The sequence below is a fragment of the Paralichthys olivaceus genome, chromosome 2 (genome assembly GCF_024713975.1).
Source record: "Paralichthys olivaceus isolate ysfri-2021 chromosome 2, ASM2471397v2, whole genome shotgun sequence".
Classification (NCBI taxonomy): Eukaryota; Metazoa; Chordata; class Actinopteri; order Pleuronectiformes; family Paralichthyidae; genus Paralichthys; species Paralichthys olivaceus.
Window position 1 is genome coordinate 27,377,935 of NC_091094.1, and position 17,576 is coordinate 27,395,510.

Consider the following 17,576-nt stretch of genomic DNA (forward strand, 5'->3'; position numbering starts at 1 on the left):
AGACAGTCACACTTGAGATCGTTCACAATGAGGGTTTTTTGCAGATGGGGTGAAGAATTAGGGATGGCAACCTTTCCATTCGCTCTCAGGCAGAGTCACTGCTTTGCCTGTCACACTCAAGCTCAAGCCAAGGTCATGCAAGGCTCATCCCAGGGGTTTGAAAGGAGACAGCACCAAATAGAGGAACCTCCCAAATGGAAGCAGCATTACAGATTCTGAACTGCTTGTGGAACAGAAGATCATGATACCCTATGGTTCTTTGCTTTCTTCAGACTGGGAGGGACTTGCAGCCCCTTGTGAAAGAAAAGTTCACAACTTTGAGGTTTGATGAGTTCTGTTCCACCAGTGAGGCAGTGTCCTCAAGAGGGACCCGGAGGACAGTCCAGTAGTAGTATTCATCCCAAGTGCGGTATACTCGGAGCATATATGAAACCTTTGCAAATTGAGGGAACACAAAGTTGCCAATTTAAGCCCTCAGTCCAGTTGACTAGAGTAGAAAGCCAGTTTAACAAACCATTTGTCATCATCTCCCCAACAGAAAGTGTACAATGCGATAAACATCAGAACAGCGTCACCCGATGGCCGAGCTTGCTATGAAATCAGTCCTCGTTAGTATAGTGGCAAGTATCTCCGCCTGTCACGTGGAAGACCGGGGTTCAATTCCCCGACGAGGAGTCTATCGGTGTTTTCTGCTCAATTTCCACCACAGAGCAAATCAGAAGTAATGCTAGCTGTCAAGGGGAGGCTTTGATCCAGATTGGGAGCCTATAACAACTATGAATGTTCTAACAGTGGGTCCTGGATAATAACAATTTCATAACACCCACACGCACCTTTGAATCTCTCTTCTGGAATCGCGCTCCTTGCAGCACATTCCTATCATTGGATTTGGCTCCTCCCAGAAAACCCATTATGGGAATCAGTGTTTATGGTGTATTTACCAGCCTCAGGCCCTGGGGGTCCACAGTATGTCAGTTTCTGTAGTGTAGTGGTTATCACCTTCGCTTAACACGCGAAAGGTCCCCAGCTCGAAACTGGGCAGAAACAGCTACCTCTGTCTCAATTCTTTGCCAGACAACGGTAATATCTGCATCTCTATTGATGTCGTTCACATTGAGTGCTTTTGGCAGATGTGGTGGCAACTTTGAGAAATTTACGGATGGCAAACTTTCCATTAGCTCTCAGGCTGTCACTGCTTTGTCTGTCACGCTCAGGCCAAGGTCATACAGGGCTCATCCCAGGGATTTGAAAGGAGACACCAGCAAAGAGAGGAACCTCCCAAATGGAAGCAGCATTAGAGATTCTGCCCGAGAGAGATTCTGCCCGAGAGAGATTCTGCCCGAGAGAGATTTTGCCCGAGAGAGATTCTGCCCGAGGTATCCTATGCAGGTTGTTGCTTCTCTTTTTGAGAGATTTGGGACAGTAAGCTATTCCTCATTTTTCAATCAGTGTTTATGGTGTATTTACCAGCCTCAGGCCCTGGGGGTCCACAGTATGTCAGTTTCTGTAGTGTAGTGGTTATCACGTTCGCTTAACACGCGAAAGGTCCCCAGCTCGAAACTGGGCAGAAACAGCTACCTCTGTCTCAATTCTTTGCCAGACAACGGTAATATCTGCATCTCCATTGATGTCGTTCACATTGAGTGCTTTTGGCAGATGTGGTGGCAACTTTGAGAAATTTACGGATGGCAAACTTTCCATTAGCTCTCAGGCTGTCACTGCTTTGTCTGTCACGCTCAGGCCAAGGTCATACAGGGCTCATCCCAGGGATTTGAAAGGAGACACCAGCAAAGAGAGGAACCTCCCAAATGGAAGCAGCATTAGAGATTCTGCCCGAGAGAGATTCTGCCCGAGAGAGATTTTGCCCGAGAGAGATTCTGCCCGAGGTATCCTATGCAGGTTGTTGCTTCTCTTTTTGAGAGATTTGGGACAGTAAGCTATTCCTCATTTTTCACAAAGGACTCCTCCAATGGGAAAAAAGGAATGGGACCCAACGTGTATTAGTGGGTCAGCAGAAGTGTCTTGTGCCACGGAGGTTTCTGTAGTGTAGTGGTTATCACATTCGCTTCACACGCGAAAGGTCCCCAGCTCGAAACTGGGCAGAAACATCTTTATGCCATGATGCTTTTATCAAACACAGTGAGGTCCACCTGCTTGCGACTCAACTTATGTGTCTCCATTTGATATATTGGGTTTCAGAGACGGTGGTTCCAAGGCTGGATGAAGACAGTCACACTTGAGATCGTTCACAATGAGGGTTTTTGCAGATGGGGTGAAGAATTAGGGATGGCAACCTTTCCATTCGCTCTCAGGCAGAGTCACTGCTTTGCCTGTCACACTCAAGCTCAAGCCAAGGTCATGCAAGGCTCATCCCAGGGGTTTGAAAGGAGACAGCACCAAATAGAGGAACCTCCCAGATGGAAGCAGCATTACAGATTCTGAACTGCTTGTGGAACAGAAGATCATGATACCCTATGGTTCTTTGCTTTCTTCAGACTGGGAGGGACTTGCAGCCCTTTGTGAAAGAAAAGTTCACAACTTTGAGGTTTGATGAGTTCTGTTCCACCAGTGAGGCAGTGTCCTCAAGAGGGACCCGGAGGACAGTCCAGGAGTAGTATTCATCCCAAGTGCGGTATACTCGGAGCATATATGAAACCTTTGCAAATTGAGGGAACACAAAGTTGCCAATTTAAGCCCTCAGTCCAGTTGACTAGAGTAGAAAGCCAGTTTAACAAACCATTTGTCATCATCTCCCCAACAGAAAGTGTACAATGCGATAAACATCAGAACAGCGTCACCCGATGGCCGAGCTTGCTATGAAATCAGTCCTCGTTAGTATAGTGGCAAGTATCTCCGCCTGTCACGCGGAAGACCGGGGTTCAATTCCCCGACGAGGAGTCTATCGGTGTTTTCTGCTCAATTTCCACCACAGAGCAAATCAGAAGTAATGCTAGCTGTCAAGGGGAGGCTTTGATCCAGATTGGGAGCCTATAACAACTATGAATGTTCTAACAGTGGGTCCTGGATAATAACAATTTCATAACACCCACACGCACCTTTGAATCTCTCTTCTGGAATCGCGCTCCTTGCAGCACATTCCTATCATTGGATTTGGCTCCTCCCAGAAAACCCATTATGGGAATCAGTGTTTATGGTGTATTTACCAGCCTCAGGCCCTGGGGGTCCACAGTATGTCAGTTTCTGTAGTGTAGTGGTTATCACGTTCGCTTAACACGCGAAAGGTCCCCAGCTCGAAACTGGGCAGAAACAGCTACCTCTGTCTCAATTCTTTGCCAGACAACGGTAATATCTGCATCTCCATTGATGTCGTTCACATTGAGTGCTTTTGGCAGATGTGGTGGCAACTTTGAGAAATTTACGGATGGCAAACTTTCCATTAGCTCTCAGGCTGTCACTGCTTTGTCTGTCACGCTCAGGCCAAGGTCATACAGGGCTCATCCCAGGGATTTGAAAGGAGACACCAGCAAAGAGAGGAACCTCCCAAATGGAAGCAGCATTAGAGATTCTGCCCGAGAGAGATTCTGCCCGAGAGAGATTTTGCCCGAGAGAGATTCTGCCCGAGGTATCCTATGCAGGTTGTTGCTTCTCTTTTTGAGAGATTTGGGACAGTAAGCTATTCCTCATTTTTCACAAAGGACTCCTCCAATGGGAAAAAAGGAATGGGACCCAACGTGTATTAGTGGGTCAGCAGAAGTGTCTTGTGCCACGGAGGTTTCTGTAGTGTAGTGGTTATCACGTTCGCTTCACACGCGAAAGGTCCCCAGCTCGAAACTGGGCAGAAACATCTTTATGCCATGATGCTTTTATCAAACACAGTGAGGTCCACCTGCTTGCGACTCAACTTATGTGTCTCCATTTGATATATTGGGTTTCAGAGACGGTGGTTCCAAGGCTGGATGAAGACAGTCACACTTGAGATCGTTCACAATGAGGGTTTTTGCAGATGGGGTGAAGAATTAGGGATGGCAACCTTTCCATTCGCTCTCAGGCAGAGTCACTGCTTTGCCTGTCACACTCAAGCTCAAGCCAAGGTCATGCAAGGCTCATCCCAGGGGTTTGAAAGGAGACAGCACCAAATAGAGGAACCTCCCAGATGGAAGCAGCATTACAGATTCTGAACTGCTTGTGGAACAGAAGATCATGATACCCTATGGTTCTTTGCTTTCTTCAGACTGGGAGGGACTTGCAGCCCTTTGTGAAAGAAAAGTTCACAACTTTGAGGTTTGATGAGTTCTGTTCCACCAGTGAGGCAGTGTCCTCAAGAGGGACCCGGAGGACAGTCCAGGAGTAGTATTCATCCCAAGTGCGGTATACTCGGAGCATATATGAAACCTTTGCAAATTGAGGGAACACAAAGTTGCCAATTTAAGCCCTCAGTCCAGTTGACTAGAGTAGAAAGCCAGTTTAACAAACCATTTGTCATCATCTCCCCAACAGAAAGTGTACAATGCGATAAACATCAGAACAGCGTCACCCGATGGCCGAGCTTGCTATGAAATCAGTCCTCGTTAGTATAGTGGCAAGTATCTCCGCCTGTCACGCGGAAGACCGGGGTTCAATTCCCCGACGAGGAGTCTATCGGTGTTTTCTGCTCAATTTCCACCACAGAGCAAATCAGAAGTAATGCTAGCTGTCAAGGGGAGGCTTTGATCCAGATTGGGAGCCTATAACAACTATGAATGTTCTAACAGTGGGTCCTGGATAATAACAATTTCATAACACCCACACGCACCTTTGAATCTCTCTTCTGGAATCGCGCTCCTTGCAGCACATTCCTATCATTGGATTTGGCTCCTCCCAGAAAACCCATTATGGGAATCAGTGTTTATGGTGTATTTACCAGCCTCAGGCCCTGGGGGTCCACAGTATGTCAGTTTCTGTAGTGTAGTGGTTATCACGTTCGCTTAACACGCGAAAGGTCCCCAGCTCGAAACTGGGCAGAAACAGCTACCTCTGTCTCAATTCTTTGCCAGACAACGGTAATATCTGCATCTCCATTGATGTCGTTCACATTGAGTGCTTTTGGCAGATGTGGTGGCAACTTTGAGAAATTTACGGATGGCAAACTTTCCATTAGCTCTCAGGCTGTCACTGCTTTGTCTGTCACGCTCAGGCCAAGGTCATACAGGGCTCATCCCAGGGATTTGAAAGGAGACACCAGCAAAGAGAGGAACCTCCCAAATGGAAGCAGCATTAGAGATTCTGCCCGAGAGAGATTCTGCCCGAGAGAGATTTTGCCCGAGAGAGATTCTGCCCGAGGTATCCTATGCAGGTTGTTGCTTCTCTTTTTGAGAGATTTGGGACAGTAAGCTATTCCTCATTTTTCACAAAGGACTCCTCCAATGGGAAAAAAGGAATGGGACCCAACGTGTATTAGTGGGTCAGCAGAAGTGTCTTGTGCCACGGAGGTTTCTGTAGTGTAGTGGTTATCACGTTCGCTTCACACGCGAAAGGTCCCCAGCTCGAAACTGGGCAGAAACATCTTTATGCCATGATGCTTTTATCAAACACAGTGAGGTCCACCTGCTTGCGACTCAACTTATGTGTCTCCATTTGATATATTGGGTTTCAGAGACGGTGGTTCCAAGGCTGGATGAAGACAGTCACACTTGAGATCGTTCACAATGAGGGTTTTTGCAGATGGGGTGAAGAATTAGGGATGGCAACCTTTCCATTCACTCTCAGGCAGAGTCACTGCTTTGCCTGTCACACTCAAGCTCAAGCCAAGGTCATGCAAGGCTCATCCCAGGGGTTTGAAAGGAGACAGCACCAAATAGAGGAACCTCCCAAATGGAAGCAGCATTACAGATTCTGAACTGCTTGTGGAACAGAAGATCATGATACCCTATGGTTCTTTGCTTTCTTCAGACTGGGAGGGACTTGCAGCCCTTTGTGAAAGAAAAGTTCACAACTTTGAGGTTTGATGAGTTCTGTTCCACCAGTGAGGCAGTGTCCTCAAGAGGGACCCGGAGGACAGTCCAGGAGTAGTATTCATCCCAAGTGCGGTATACTCGGAGCATATATGAAACCTTTGCAAATTGAGGGAACACAAAGTTGCCAATTTAAGCCCTCAGTCCAGTTGACTAGAGTAGAAAGCCAGTTTAACAAACCATTTGTCATCATCTCCCCAACAGAAAGTGTACAATGCGATAAACATCAGAACAGCGTCACCCGATGGCCGAGCTTGCTATGAAATCAGTCCTCGTTAGTATAGTGGCAAGTATCTCCGCCTGTCACGCGGAAGACCGGGGTTCAATTCCCCGACGAGGAGTCTATCGGTGTTTTCTGCTCAATTTCCACCACAGAGCAAATCAGAAGTAATGCTAGCTGTCAAGGGGAGGCTTTGATCCAGATTGGGAGCCTATAACAACTATGAATGTTCTAACAGTGGGTCCTGGATAATAACAATTTCATAACACCCACACGCACCTTTGAATCTCTCTTCTGGAATCGCGCTCCTTGCAGCACATTCCTATCATTGGATTTGGCTCCTCCCAGAAAACCCATTATGGGAATCAGTGTTTATGGTGTATTTACCAGCCTCAGGCCCTGGGGGTCCACAGTATGTCAGTTTCTGTAGTGTAGTGGTTATCACGTTCGCTTAACACGCGAAAGGTCCCCAGCTCGAAACTGGGCAGAAACAGCTACCTCTGTCTCAATTCTTTGCCAGACAATGGTAATATCTGCATCTCCATTGATGTCGTTCACAGTGAGTGCTTTTGGCAGATGTGGTGGCAACTTTGAGAAATTTACGGATGGCAAACTTTCCATTAGCTCTCAGGCTGTCACTGCTTTGTCTGTCACGCTCAGGCCAAGGTCATACAGGGCTCATCCCAGGGATTTGAAAGGAGACACCAGCAAAGAGAGGAACCTCCCAAATGGAAGCAGCATTAGAGATTCTGCCCGAGAGAGATTCTGCCCGAGAGAGATTTTGCCCGAGAGAGATTCTGCCCGAGGTATCCTATGCAGGTTGTTGCTTCTCTTTTTGAGAGATTTGGGACAGTAAGCTATTCCTCATTTTTCACAAAGGACTCCTCCAATGGGAAAAAAGGAATGGGACCCAACGTGTATTAATGGGTCAGCAGAAGTGTCTTGTGCCACGGAGGTTTCTGTAGTGTAGTGGTTATCACGTTCGCTTCACACGCGAAAGGTCCCCAGCTCGAAACTGGGCAGAAACATCTTTATGCCATGATGCTTTTATCAAACACAGTGAGGTCCACCTGCTTGCGACTCAACTTATGTGTCTCCATTTGATATATTGGGTTTCAGAGACGGTGGTTCCAAGGCTGGATGAAGACAGTCACACTTGAGATCGTTCACAATGAGGGTTTTTTGCAGATGGGGTGAAGAATTAGGGATGGCAACCTTTCCATTCGCTCTCAGGCAGAGTCACTGCTTTGCCTGTCACACTCAAGCTCAAGCCAAGGTCATGCAAGGCTCATCCCAGGGGTTTGAAAGGAGACAGCACCAAATAGAGGAACCTCCCAAATGGAAGCAGCATTACAGATTCTGAACTGCTTGTGGAACAGAAGATCATGATACCCTATGGTTCTTTGCTTTCTTCAGACTGGGAGGGACTTGCAGCCCCTTGTGAAAGAAAAGTTCACAACTTTGAGGTTTGATGAGTTCTGTTCCACCAGTGAGGCAGTGTCCTCAAGAGGGACCCGGAGGACAGTCCAGTAGTAGTATTCATCCCAAGTGCGGTATACTCGGAGCATATATGAAACCTTTGCAAATTGAGGGAACACAAAGTTGCCAATTTAAGCCCTCAGTCCAGTTGACTAGAGTAGAAAGCCAGTTTAACAAACCATTTGTCATCATCTCCCCAACAGAAAGTGTACAATGCGATAAACATCAGAACAGCGTCACCCGATGGCCGAGCTTGCTATGAAATCAGTCCTCGTTAGTATAGTGGCAAGTATCTCCGCCTGTCACGTGGAAGACCGGGGTTCAATTCCCCGACGAGGAGTCTATCGGTGTTTTCTGCTCAATTTCCACCACAGAGCAAATCAGAAGTAATGCTAGCTGTCAAGGGGAGGCTTTGATCCAGATTGGGAGCCTATAACAACTATGAATGTTCTAACAGTGGGTCCTGGATAATAACAATTTCATAACACCCACACGCACCTTTGAATCTCTCTTCTGGAATCGCGCTCCTTGCAGCACATTCCTATCATTGGATTTGGCTCCTCCCAGAAAACCCATTATGGGAATCAGTGTTTATGGTGTATTTACCAGCCTCAGGCCCTGGGGGTCCACAGTATGTCAGTTTCTGTAGTGTAGTGGTTATCACGTTCGCTTAACGCGCGAAAGGTCCCCAGCTCGAAACTGGGCAGAAACAGCTACCTCTGTCTCAATTCTTTGCCAGACAATGGTAATATCTGCATCTCCATTGATGTCGTTCACAGTGAGTGCTTTTGGCAGATGTGGTGGCAACTTTGAGAAATTTACGGATGGCAAACTTTCCATTAGCTCTCAGGCTGTCACTGCTTTGTCTGTCACGCTCAGGCCAAGGTCATACAGGGCTCATCCCAGGGATTTGAAAGGAGACACCAGCAAAGAGAGGAACCTCCCAAATGGAAGCAGCATTAGAGATTCTGCCCGAGAGAGATTCTGCCCGAGAGAGATTTTGCCCGAGAGAGATTCTGCCCGAGGTATCCTATGCAGGTTGTTGCTTCTCTTTTTGAGAGATTTGGGACAGTAAGCTATTCCTCATTTTTCACAAAGGACTCCTCCAATGGGAAAAAAGGAATGGGACCCAACGTGTATTAATGGGTCAGCAGAAGTGTCTTGTGCCACGGAGGTTTCTGTAGTGTAGTGGTTATCACGTTCGCTTCACACGCGAAAGGTCCCCAGCTCGAAACTGGGCAGAAACATCTTTATGCCATGATGCTTTTATCAAACACAGTGAGGTCCACCTGCTTGCGACTCAACTTATGTGTCTCCATTTGATATATTGGGTTTCAGAGACGGTGGTTCCAAGGCTGGATGAAGACAGTCACACTTGAGATCGTTCACAATGAGGGTTTTTTGCAGATGGGGTGAAGAATTAGGGATGGCAACCTTTCCATTCGCTCTCAGGCAGAGTCACTGCTTTGCCTGTCACACTCAAGCTCAAGCCAAGGTCATGCAAGGCTCATCCCAGGGGTTTGAAAGGAGACAGCACCAAATAGAGGAACCTCCCAAATGGAAGCAGCATTACAGATTCTGAACTGCTTGTGGAACAGAAGATCATGATACCCTATGGTTCTTTGCTTTCTTCAGACTGGGAGGGACTTGCAGCCCCTTGTGAAAGAAAAGTTCACAACTTTGAGGTTTGATGAGTTCTGTTCCACCAGTGAGGCAGTGTCCTCAAGAGGGACCCGGAGGACAGTCCAGTAGTAGTATTCATCCCAAGTGCGGTATACTCGGAGCATATATGAAACCTTTGCAAATTGAGGGAACACAAAGTTGCCAATTTAAGCCCTCAGTCCAGTTGACTAGAGTAGAAAGCCAGTTTAACAAACCATTTGTCATCATCTCCCCAACAGAAAGTGTACAATGCGATAAACATCAGAACAGCGTCACCCGATGGCCGAGCTTGCTATGAAATCAGTCCTCGTTAGTATAGTGGCAAGTATCTCCGCCTGTCACGTGGAAGACCGGGGTTCAATTCCCCGACGAGGAGTCTATCGGTGTTTTCTGCTCAATTTCCACCACAGAGCAAATCAGAAGTAATGCTAGCTGTCAAGGGGAGGCTTTGATCCAGATTGGGAGCCTATAACAACTATGAATGTTCTAACAGTGGGTCCTGGATAATAACAATTTCATAACACCCACACGCACCTTTGAATCTCTCTTCTGGAATCGCGCTCCTTGCAGCACATTCCTATCATTGGATTTGGCTCCTCCCAGAAAACCCATTATGGGAATCAGTGTTTATGGTGTATTTACCAGCCTCAGGCCCTGGGGGTCCACAGTATGTCAGTTTCTGTAGTGTAGTGGTTATCACCTTCGCTTAACACGCGAAAGGTCCCCAGCTCGAAACTGGGCAGAAACAGCTACCTCTGTCTCAATTCTTTGCCAGACAACGGTAATATCTGCATCTCTATTGATGTCGTTCACATTGAGTGCTTTTGGCAGATGTGGTGGCAACTTTGAGAAATTTACGGATGGCAAACTTTCCATTAGCTCTCAGGCTGTCACTGCTTTGTCTGTCACGCTCAGGCCAAGGTCATACAGGGCTCATCCCAGGGATTTGAAAGGAGACACCAGCAAAGAGAGGAACCTCCCAAATGGAAGCAGCATTAGAGATTCTGCCCGAGAGAGATTCTGCCCGAGAGAGATTCTGCCCGAGAGAGATTTTGCCCGAGAGAGATTCTGCCCGAGGTATCCTATGCAGGTTGTTGCTTCTCTTTTTGAGAGATTTGGGACAGTAAGCTATTCCTCATTTTTCAATCAGTGTTTATGGTGTATTTACCAGCCTCAGGCCCTGGGGGTCCACAGTATGTCAGTTTCTGTAGTGTAGTGGTTATCACGTTCGCTTAACACGCGAAAGGTCCCCAGCTCGAAACTGGGCAGAAACAGCTACCTCTGTCTCAATTCTTTGCCAGACAATGGTAATATCTGCATCTCCATTGATGTCGTTCACAGTGAGTGCTTTTGGCAGATGTGGTGGCAACTTTGAGAAATTTACGGATGGCAAACTTTCCATTAGCTCTCAGGCTGTCACTGCTTTGTCTGTCACGCTCAGGCCAAGGTCATACAGGGCTCATCCCAGGGATTTGAAAGGAGACACCAGCAAAGAGAGGAACCTCCCAAATGGAAGCAGCATTAGAGATTCTGCCCGAGAGAGATTCTGCCCGAGAGAGATTTTGCCCGAGAGAGATTCTGCCCGAGGTATCCTATGCAGGTTGTTGCTTCTCTTTTTGAGAGATTTGGGACAGTAAGCTATTCCTCATTTTTCACAAAGGACTCCTCCAATGGGAAAAAAGGAATGGGACCCAACGTGTATTAATGGGTCAGCAGAAGTGTCTTGTGCCACGGAGGTTTCTGTAGTGTAGTGGTTATCACGTTCGCTTCACACGCGAAAGGTCCCCAGCTCGAAACTGGGCAGAAACATCTTTATGCCATGATGCTTTTATCAAACACAGTGAGGTCCACCTGCTTGCGACTCAACTTATGTGTCTCCATTTGATATATTGGGTTTCAGAGACGGTGGTTCCAAGGCTGGATGAAGACAGTCACACTTGAGATCGTTCACAATGAGGGTTTTTTGCAGATGGGGTGAAGAATTAGGGATGGCAACCTTTCAATTCGCTCTCAGGCAGAGTCACTGCTTTGCCTGTCACACTCAAGCTCAAGCCAAGGTCATGCAAGGCTCATCCCAGGGGTTTGAAAGGAGACAGCACCAAATAGAGGAACCTCCCAAATGGAAGCAGCATTACAGATTCTGAACTGCTTGTGGAACAGAAGATCATGATACCCTATGGTTCTTTGCTTTCTTCAGACTGGGAGGGACTTGCAGCCCCTTGTGAAAGAAAAGTTCACAACTTTGAGGTTTGATGAGTTCTGTTCCACCAGTGAGGCAGTGTCCTCAAGAGGGACCCGGAGGACAGTCCAGTAGTAGTATTCATCCCAAGTGCGGTATACTCGGAGCATATATGAAACCTTTGCAAATTGAGGGAACACAAAGTTGCCAATTTAAGCCCTCAGTCCAGTTGACTAGAGTAGAAAGCCAGTTTAACAAACCATTTGTCATCATCTCCCCAACAGAAAGTGTACAATGCGATAAACATCAGAACAGCGTCACCCGATGGCCGAGCTTGCTATGAAATCAGTCCTCGTTAGTATAGTGGCAAGTATCTCCGCCTGTCACGTGGAAGACCGGGGTTCAATTCCCCGACGAGGAGTCTATCGGTGTTTTCTGCTCAATTTCCACCACAGAGCAAATCAGAAGTAATGCTAGCTGTCAAGGGGAGGCTTTGATCCAGATTGGGAGCCTATAACAACTATGAATGTTCTAACAGTGGGTCCTGGATAATAACAATTTCATAACACCCACACGCACCTTTGAATCTCTCTTCTGGAATCGCGCTCCTTGCAGCACATTCCTATCATTGGATTTGGCTCCTCCCAGAAAACCCATTATGGGAATCAGTGTTTATGGTGTATTTACCAGCCTCAGGCCCTGGGGGTCCACAGTATGTCAGTTTCTGTAGTGTAGTGGTTATCACCTTCGCTTAACACGCGAAAGGTCCCCAGCTCGAAACTGGGCAGAAACAGCTACCTCTGTCTCAATTCTTTGCCAGACAACGGTAATATCTGCATCTCTATTGATGTCGTTCACATTGAGTGCTTTTGGCAGATGTGGTGGCAACTTTGAGAAATTTACGGATGGCAAACTTTCCATTAGCTCTCAGGCTGTCACTGCTTTGTCTGTCACGCTCAGGCCAAGGTCATACAGGGCTCATCCCAGGGATTTGAAAGGAGACACCAGCAAAGAGAGGAACCTCCCAAATGGAAGCAGCATTAGAGATTCTGCCCGAGAGAGATTCTGCCCGAGAGAGATTCTGCCCGAGAGAGATTTTGCCCGAGAGAGATTCTGCCCGAGGTATCCTATGCAGGTTGTTGCTTCTCTTTTTGAGAGATTTGGGACAGTAAGCTATTCCTCATTTTTCAATCAGTGTTTATGGTGTATTTACCAGCCTCAGGCCCTGGGGGTCCACAGTATGTCAGTTTCTGTAGTGTAGTGGTTATCACGTTCGCTTAACACGCGAAAGGTCCCCAGCTCGAAACTGGGCAGAAACAGCTACCTCTGTCTCAATTCTTTGCCAGACAACGGTAATATCTGCATCTCCATTGATGTCGTTCACATTGAGTGCTTTTGGCAGATGTGGTGGCAACTTTGAGAAATTTACGGATGGCAAACTTTCCATTAGCTCTCAGGCTGTCACTGCTTTGTCTGTCACGCTCAGGCCAAGGTCATACAGGGCTCATCCCAGGGATTTGAAAGGAGACACCAGCAAAGAGAGGAACCTCCCAAATGGAAGCAGCATTAGAGATTCTGCCCGAGAGAGATTCTGCCCGAGGTATCCTATGCAGGTTGTTGCTTCTCTTTTTGAGAGATTTGGGACAGTAAGCTATTCCTCATTTTTCACAAAGGACTCCTCCAATGGGAAAAAAGGAATGGGACCCAACGTGTATTAGTGGGTCAGCAGAAGTGTCTTGTGCCACGGAGGTTTCTGTAGTGTAGTGGTTATCACATTCGCTTCACACGCGAAAGGTCCCCAGCTCGAAACTGGGCAGAAACATCTTTATGCCATGATGCTTTTATCAAACACAGTGAGGTCCACCTGCTTGCGACTCAACTTATGTGTCTCCATTTGATATATTGGGTTTCAGAGACGGTGGTTCCAAGGCTGGATGAAGACAGTCACACTTGAGATCGTTCACAATGAGGGTTTTTGCAGATGGGGTGAAGAATTAGGGATGGCAACCTTTCCATTCGCTCTCAGGCAGAGTCACTGCTTTGCCTGTCACACTCAAGCTCAAGCCAAGGTCATGCAAGGCTCATCCCAGGGGTTTGAAAGGAGACAGCACCAAATAGAGGAACCTCCCAGATGGAAGCAGCATTACAGATTCTGAACTGCTTGTGGAACAGAAGATCATGATACCCTATGGTTCTTTGCTTTCTTCAGACTGGGAGGGACTTGCAGCCCTTTGTGAAAGAAAAGTTCACAACTTTGAGGTTTGATGAGTTCTGTTCCACCAGTGAGGCAGTGTCCTCAAGAGGGACCCGGAGGACAGTCCAGGAGTAGTATTCATCCCAAGTGCGGTATACTCGGAGCATATATGAAACCTTTGCAAATTGAGGGAACACAAAGTTGCCAATTTAAGCCCTCAGTCCAGTTGACTAGAGTAGAAAGCCAGTTTAACAAACCATTTGTCATCATCTCCCCAACAGAAAGTGTACAATGCGATAAACATCAGAACAGCGTCACCCGATGGCCGAGCTTGCTTTGAAATCAGTCCTCGTTAGTATAGTGGCAAGTATCTCCGCCTGTCACGCGGAAGACCGGGGTTCAATTCCCCGACGAGGAGTCTATCGGTGTTTTCTGCTCAATTTCCACCACAGAGCAAATCAGAAGTAATGCTAGCTGTCAAGGGGAGGCTTTGATCCAGATTGGGAGCCTATAACAACTATGAATGTTCTAACAGTGGGTCCTGGATAATAACAATTTCATAACACCCACACGCACCTTTGAATCTCTCTTCTGGAATCGCGCTCCTTGCAGCACATTCCTATCATTGGATTTGGCTCCTCCCAGAAAACCCATTATGGGAATCAGTGTTTATGGTGTATTTACCAGCCTCAGGCCCTGGGGGTCCACAGTATGTCAGTTTCTGTAGTGTAGTGGTTATCACGTTCGCTTAACACGCGAAAGGTCCCCAGCTCGAAACTGGGCAGAAACAGCTACCTCTGTCTCAATTCTTTGCCAGACAACGGTAATATCTGCATCTCCATTGATGTCGTTCACATTGAGTGCTTTTGGCAGATGTGGTGGCAACTTTGAGAAATTTACGGATGGCAAACTTTCCATTAGCTCTCAGGCTGTCACTGCTTTGTCTGTCACGCTCAGGCCAAGGTCATACAGGGCTCATCCCAGGGATTTGAAAGGAGACACCAGCAAAGAGAGGAACCTCCCAAATGGAAGCAGCATTAGAGATTCTGCCCGAGAGAGATTCTGCCCGAGAGAGATTTTGCCCGAGAGAGATTCTGCCCGAGGTATCCTATGCAGGTTGTTGCTTCTCTTTTTGAGAGATTTGGGACAGTAAGCTATTCCTCATTTTTCACAAAGGACTCCTCCAATGGGAAAAAAGGAATGGGACCCAACGTGTATTAGTGGGTCAGCAGAAGTGTCTTGTGCCACGGAGGTTTCTGTAGTGTAGTGGTTATCACGTTCGCTTCACACGCGAAAGGTCCCCAGCTCGAAACTGGGCAGAAACATCTTTATGCCATGATGCTTTTATCAAACACAGTGAGGTCCACCTGCTTGCGACTCAACTTATGTGTCTCCATTTGATATATTGGGTTTCAGAGACGGTGGTTCCAAGGCTGGATGAAGACAGTCACACTTGAGATCGTTCACAATGAGGGTTTTTGCAGATGGGGTGAAGAATTAGGGATGGCAACCTTTCCATTCGCTCTCAGGCAGAGTCACTGCTTTGCCTGTCACACTCAAGCTCAAGCCAAGGTCATGCAAGGCTCATCCCAGGGGTTTGAAAGGAGACAGCACCAAATAGAGGAACCTCCCAGATGGAAGCAGCATTACAGATTCTGAACTGCTTGTGGAACAGAAGATCATGATACCCTATGGTTCTTTGCTTTCTTCAGACTGGGAGGGACTTGCAGCCCTTTGTGAAAGAAAAGTTCACAACTTTGAGGTTTGATGAGTTCTGTTCCACCAGTGAGGCAGTGTCCTCAAGAGGGACCCGGAGGACAGTCCAGGAGTAGTATTCATCCCAAGTGCGGTATACTCGGAGCATATATGAAACCTTTGCAAATTGAGGGAACACAAAGTTGCCAATTTAAGCCCTCAGTCCAGTTGACTAGAGTAGAAAGCCAGTTTAACAAACCATTTGTCATCATCTCCCCAACAGAAAGTGTACAATGCGATAAACATCAGAACAGCGTCACCCGATGGCCGAGCTTGCTATGAAATCAGTCCTCGTTAGTATAGTGGCAAGTATCTCCGCCTGTCACGCGGAAGACCGGGGTTCAATTCCCCGACGAGGAGTCTATCGGTGTTTTCTGCTCAATTTCCACCACAGAGCAAATCAGAAGTAATGCTAGCTGTCAAGGGGAGGCTTTGATCCAGATTGGGAGCCTATAACAACTATGAATGTTCTAACAGTGGGTCCTGGATAATAACAATTTCATAACACCCACACGCACCTTTGAATCTCTCTTCTGGAATCGCGCTCCTTGCAGCACATTCCTATCATTGGATTTGGCTCCTCCCAGAAAACCCATTATGGGAATCAGTGTTTATGGTGTATTTACCAGCCTCAGGCCCTGGGGGTCCACAGTATGTCAGTTTCTGTAGTGTAGTGGTTATCACGTTCGCTTAACACGCGAAAGGTCCCCAGCTCGAAACTGGGCAGAAACAGCTACCTCTGTCTCAATTCTTTGCCAGACAACGGTAATATCTGCATCTCCATTGATGTCGTTCACATTGAGTGCTTTTGGCAGATGTGGTGGCAACTTTGAGAAATTTACGGATGGCAAACTTTCCATTAGCTCTCAGGCTGTCACTGCTTTGTCTGTCACGCTCAGGCCAAGGTCATACAGGGCTCATCCCAGGGATTTGAAAGGAGACACCAGCAAAGAGAGGAACCTCCCAAATGGAAGCAGCATTAGAGATTCTGCCCGAGAGAGATTCTGCCCGAGAGAGATTTTGCCCGAGAGAGATTCTGCCCGAGGTATCCTATGCAGGTTGTTGCTTCTCTTTTTGAGAGATTTGGGACAGTAAGCTATTCCTCATTTTTCACAAAGGACTCCTCCAATGGGAAAAAAGGAATGGGACCCAACGTGTATTAGTGGGTCAGCAGAAGTGTCTTGTGCCACGGAGGTTTCTGTAGTGTAGTGGTTATCACGTTCGCTTCACACGCGAAAGGTCCCCAGCTCGAAACTGGGCAGAAACATCTTTATGCCATGATGCTTTTATCAAACACAGTGAGGTCCACCTGCTTGCGACTCAACTTATGTGTCTCCATTTGATATATTGGGTTTCAGAGACGGTGGTTCCAAGGCTGGATGAAGACAGTCACACTTGAGATCGTTCACAATGAGGGTTTTTGCAGATGGGGTGAAGAATTAGGGATGGCAACCTTTCCATTCGCTCTCAGGCAGAGTCACTGCTTTGCCTGTCACACTCAAGCTCAAGCCAAGGTCATGCAAGGCTCATCCCAGGGGTTTGAAAGGAGACAGCACCAAATAGAGGAACCTCCCAAATGGAAGCAGCATTACAGATTCTGAACTGCTTGTGGAACAGAAGATCATGATACCCTATGGTTCTTTGCTTTCTTCAGACTGGGAGGGACTTGCAGCCCTTTGTGAAAGAAAAGTTCACAACTTTGAGGTTTGATGAGTTCTGTTCCACCAGTGAGGCAGTGTCCTCAAGAGGGACCCGGAGGACAGTCCAGGAGTAGTATTCATCCCAAGTGCGGTATACTCGGAGCATATATGAAACCTTTGCAAATTGAGGGAACACAAAGTTGCCAATTTAAGCCCTCAGTCCAGTTGACTAGAGTAGAAAGCCAGTTTAACAAACCATTTGTCATCATCTCCCCAACAGAAAGTGTACAATGCGATAAACATCAGAACAGCGTCACCCGATGGCCGAGCTTGCTATGAAATCAGTCCTCGTTAGTATAGTGGCAAGTATCTCCGCCTGTCACGCGGAAGACCGGGGTTCAATTCCCCGACGAGGAGTCTATCGGTGTTTTCTGCTCAATTTCCACCACAGAGCAAATCAGAAGTAATGCTAGCTGTCAAGGGGAGGCTTTGATCC

General features: G+C 47.3%; 30 non-coding genes across 30 annotated transcripts; all 30 read left to right on the top strand.

The window, feature by feature from the left end:
* Positions 1 to 974: 974 nt before the first annotated feature.
* trnav-aac (transfer RNA valine (anticodon AAC)) lies at positions 975 to 1,047 on the top strand. Its single transcript has one exon. It is a non-coding gene; the product is annotated as a tRNA-Val (tRNA).
* Positions 1,048 to 1,500: 453 nt separating this feature from the next.
* Positions 1,501 to 1,573, top strand: trnav-aac (transfer RNA valine (anticodon AAC)). Its single transcript has one exon. It is a non-coding gene; the product is annotated as a tRNA-Val (tRNA).
* A 462-nt stretch (positions 1,574 to 2,035) lies between these two features.
* trnav-cac (transfer RNA valine (anticodon CAC)) lies at positions 2,036 to 2,108 on the top strand. The gene has a single exon. It is a non-coding gene; the product is annotated as a tRNA-Val (tRNA).
* A 718-nt stretch (positions 2,109 to 2,826) lies between these two features.
* Positions 2,827 to 2,898, top strand: trnad-guc (transfer RNA aspartic acid (anticodon GUC)). Its single transcript has one exon. It is a non-coding gene; the product is annotated as a tRNA-Asp (tRNA).
* A 299-nt stretch (positions 2,899 to 3,197) lies between these two features.
* trnav-aac (transfer RNA valine (anticodon AAC)) lies at positions 3,198 to 3,270 on the top strand. The gene has a single exon. It is a non-coding gene; the product is annotated as a tRNA-Val (tRNA).
* A 462-nt stretch (positions 3,271 to 3,732) lies between these two features.
* Positions 3,733 to 3,805, top strand: trnav-cac (transfer RNA valine (anticodon CAC)). The gene has a single exon. It is a non-coding gene; the product is annotated as a tRNA-Val (tRNA).
* Positions 3,806 to 4,523: 718 nt separating this feature from the next.
* On the top strand, positions 4,524 to 4,595 carry trnad-guc (transfer RNA aspartic acid (anticodon GUC)). The gene has a single exon. It is a non-coding gene; the product is annotated as a tRNA-Asp (tRNA).
* A 299-nt stretch (positions 4,596 to 4,894) lies between these two features.
* Positions 4,895 to 4,967, top strand: trnav-aac (transfer RNA valine (anticodon AAC)). Its single transcript has one exon. It is a non-coding gene; the product is annotated as a tRNA-Val (tRNA).
* A 462-nt stretch (positions 4,968 to 5,429) lies between these two features.
* trnav-cac (transfer RNA valine (anticodon CAC)) lies at positions 5,430 to 5,502 on the top strand. The gene has a single exon. It is a non-coding gene; the product is annotated as a tRNA-Val (tRNA).
* A 718-nt stretch (positions 5,503 to 6,220) lies between these two features.
* Positions 6,221 to 6,292, top strand: trnad-guc (transfer RNA aspartic acid (anticodon GUC)). The gene has a single exon. It is a non-coding gene; the product is annotated as a tRNA-Asp (tRNA).
* A 299-nt stretch (positions 6,293 to 6,591) lies between these two features.
* On the top strand, positions 6,592 to 6,664 carry trnav-aac (transfer RNA valine (anticodon AAC)). The gene has a single exon. It is a non-coding gene; the product is annotated as a tRNA-Val (tRNA).
* Positions 6,665 to 7,126: 462 nt separating this feature from the next.
* On the top strand, positions 7,127 to 7,199 carry trnav-cac (transfer RNA valine (anticodon CAC)). Its single transcript has one exon. It is a non-coding gene; the product is annotated as a tRNA-Val (tRNA).
* A 719-nt stretch (positions 7,200 to 7,918) lies between these two features.
* On the top strand, positions 7,919 to 7,990 carry trnad-guc (transfer RNA aspartic acid (anticodon GUC)). Its single transcript has one exon. It is a non-coding gene; the product is annotated as a tRNA-Asp (tRNA).
* A 299-nt stretch (positions 7,991 to 8,289) lies between these two features.
* Positions 8,290 to 8,362, top strand: trnav-aac (transfer RNA valine (anticodon AAC)). Its single transcript has one exon. It is a non-coding gene; the product is annotated as a tRNA-Val (tRNA).
* A 462-nt stretch (positions 8,363 to 8,824) lies between these two features.
* On the top strand, positions 8,825 to 8,897 carry trnav-cac (transfer RNA valine (anticodon CAC)). Its single transcript has one exon. It is a non-coding gene; the product is annotated as a tRNA-Val (tRNA).
* A 719-nt stretch (positions 8,898 to 9,616) lies between these two features.
* Positions 9,617 to 9,688, top strand: trnad-guc (transfer RNA aspartic acid (anticodon GUC)). The gene has a single exon. It is a non-coding gene; the product is annotated as a tRNA-Asp (tRNA).
* A 299-nt stretch (positions 9,689 to 9,987) lies between these two features.
* Positions 9,988 to 10,060, top strand: trnav-aac (transfer RNA valine (anticodon AAC)). Its single transcript has one exon. It is a non-coding gene; the product is annotated as a tRNA-Val (tRNA).
* A 453-nt stretch (positions 10,061 to 10,513) lies between these two features.
* trnav-aac (transfer RNA valine (anticodon AAC)) lies at positions 10,514 to 10,586 on the top strand. The gene has a single exon. It is a non-coding gene; the product is annotated as a tRNA-Val (tRNA).
* A 462-nt stretch (positions 10,587 to 11,048) lies between these two features.
* Positions 11,049 to 11,121, top strand: trnav-cac (transfer RNA valine (anticodon CAC)). Its single transcript has one exon. It is a non-coding gene; the product is annotated as a tRNA-Val (tRNA).
* A 719-nt stretch (positions 11,122 to 11,840) lies between these two features.
* Positions 11,841 to 11,912, top strand: trnad-guc (transfer RNA aspartic acid (anticodon GUC)). The gene has a single exon. It is a non-coding gene; the product is annotated as a tRNA-Asp (tRNA).
* Positions 11,913 to 12,211: 299 nt separating this feature from the next.
* Positions 12,212 to 12,284, top strand: trnav-aac (transfer RNA valine (anticodon AAC)). Its single transcript has one exon. It is a non-coding gene; the product is annotated as a tRNA-Val (tRNA).
* Positions 12,285 to 12,737: 453 nt separating this feature from the next.
* Positions 12,738 to 12,810, top strand: trnav-aac (transfer RNA valine (anticodon AAC)). The gene has a single exon. It is a non-coding gene; the product is annotated as a tRNA-Val (tRNA).
* A 430-nt stretch (positions 12,811 to 13,240) lies between these two features.
* trnav-cac (transfer RNA valine (anticodon CAC)) lies at positions 13,241 to 13,313 on the top strand. The gene has a single exon. It is a non-coding gene; the product is annotated as a tRNA-Val (tRNA).
* Positions 13,314 to 14,031: 718 nt separating this feature from the next.
* trnad-guc (transfer RNA aspartic acid (anticodon GUC)) lies at positions 14,032 to 14,103 on the top strand. The gene has a single exon. It is a non-coding gene; the product is annotated as a tRNA-Asp (tRNA).
* Positions 14,104 to 14,402: 299 nt separating this feature from the next.
* Positions 14,403 to 14,475, top strand: trnav-aac (transfer RNA valine (anticodon AAC)). The gene has a single exon. It is a non-coding gene; the product is annotated as a tRNA-Val (tRNA).
* Positions 14,476 to 14,937: 462 nt separating this feature from the next.
* On the top strand, positions 14,938 to 15,010 carry trnav-cac (transfer RNA valine (anticodon CAC)). The gene has a single exon. It is a non-coding gene; the product is annotated as a tRNA-Val (tRNA).
* A 718-nt stretch (positions 15,011 to 15,728) lies between these two features.
* Positions 15,729 to 15,800, top strand: trnad-guc (transfer RNA aspartic acid (anticodon GUC)). Its single transcript has one exon. It is a non-coding gene; the product is annotated as a tRNA-Asp (tRNA).
* Positions 15,801 to 16,099: 299 nt separating this feature from the next.
* On the top strand, positions 16,100 to 16,172 carry trnav-aac (transfer RNA valine (anticodon AAC)). The gene has a single exon. It is a non-coding gene; the product is annotated as a tRNA-Val (tRNA).
* A 462-nt stretch (positions 16,173 to 16,634) lies between these two features.
* On the top strand, positions 16,635 to 16,707 carry trnav-cac (transfer RNA valine (anticodon CAC)). The gene has a single exon. It is a non-coding gene; the product is annotated as a tRNA-Val (tRNA).
* Positions 16,708 to 17,425: 718 nt separating this feature from the next.
* On the top strand, positions 17,426 to 17,497 carry trnad-guc (transfer RNA aspartic acid (anticodon GUC)). The gene has a single exon. It is a non-coding gene; the product is annotated as a tRNA-Asp (tRNA).
* Positions 17,498 to 17,576: the final 79 nt, after the last annotated feature.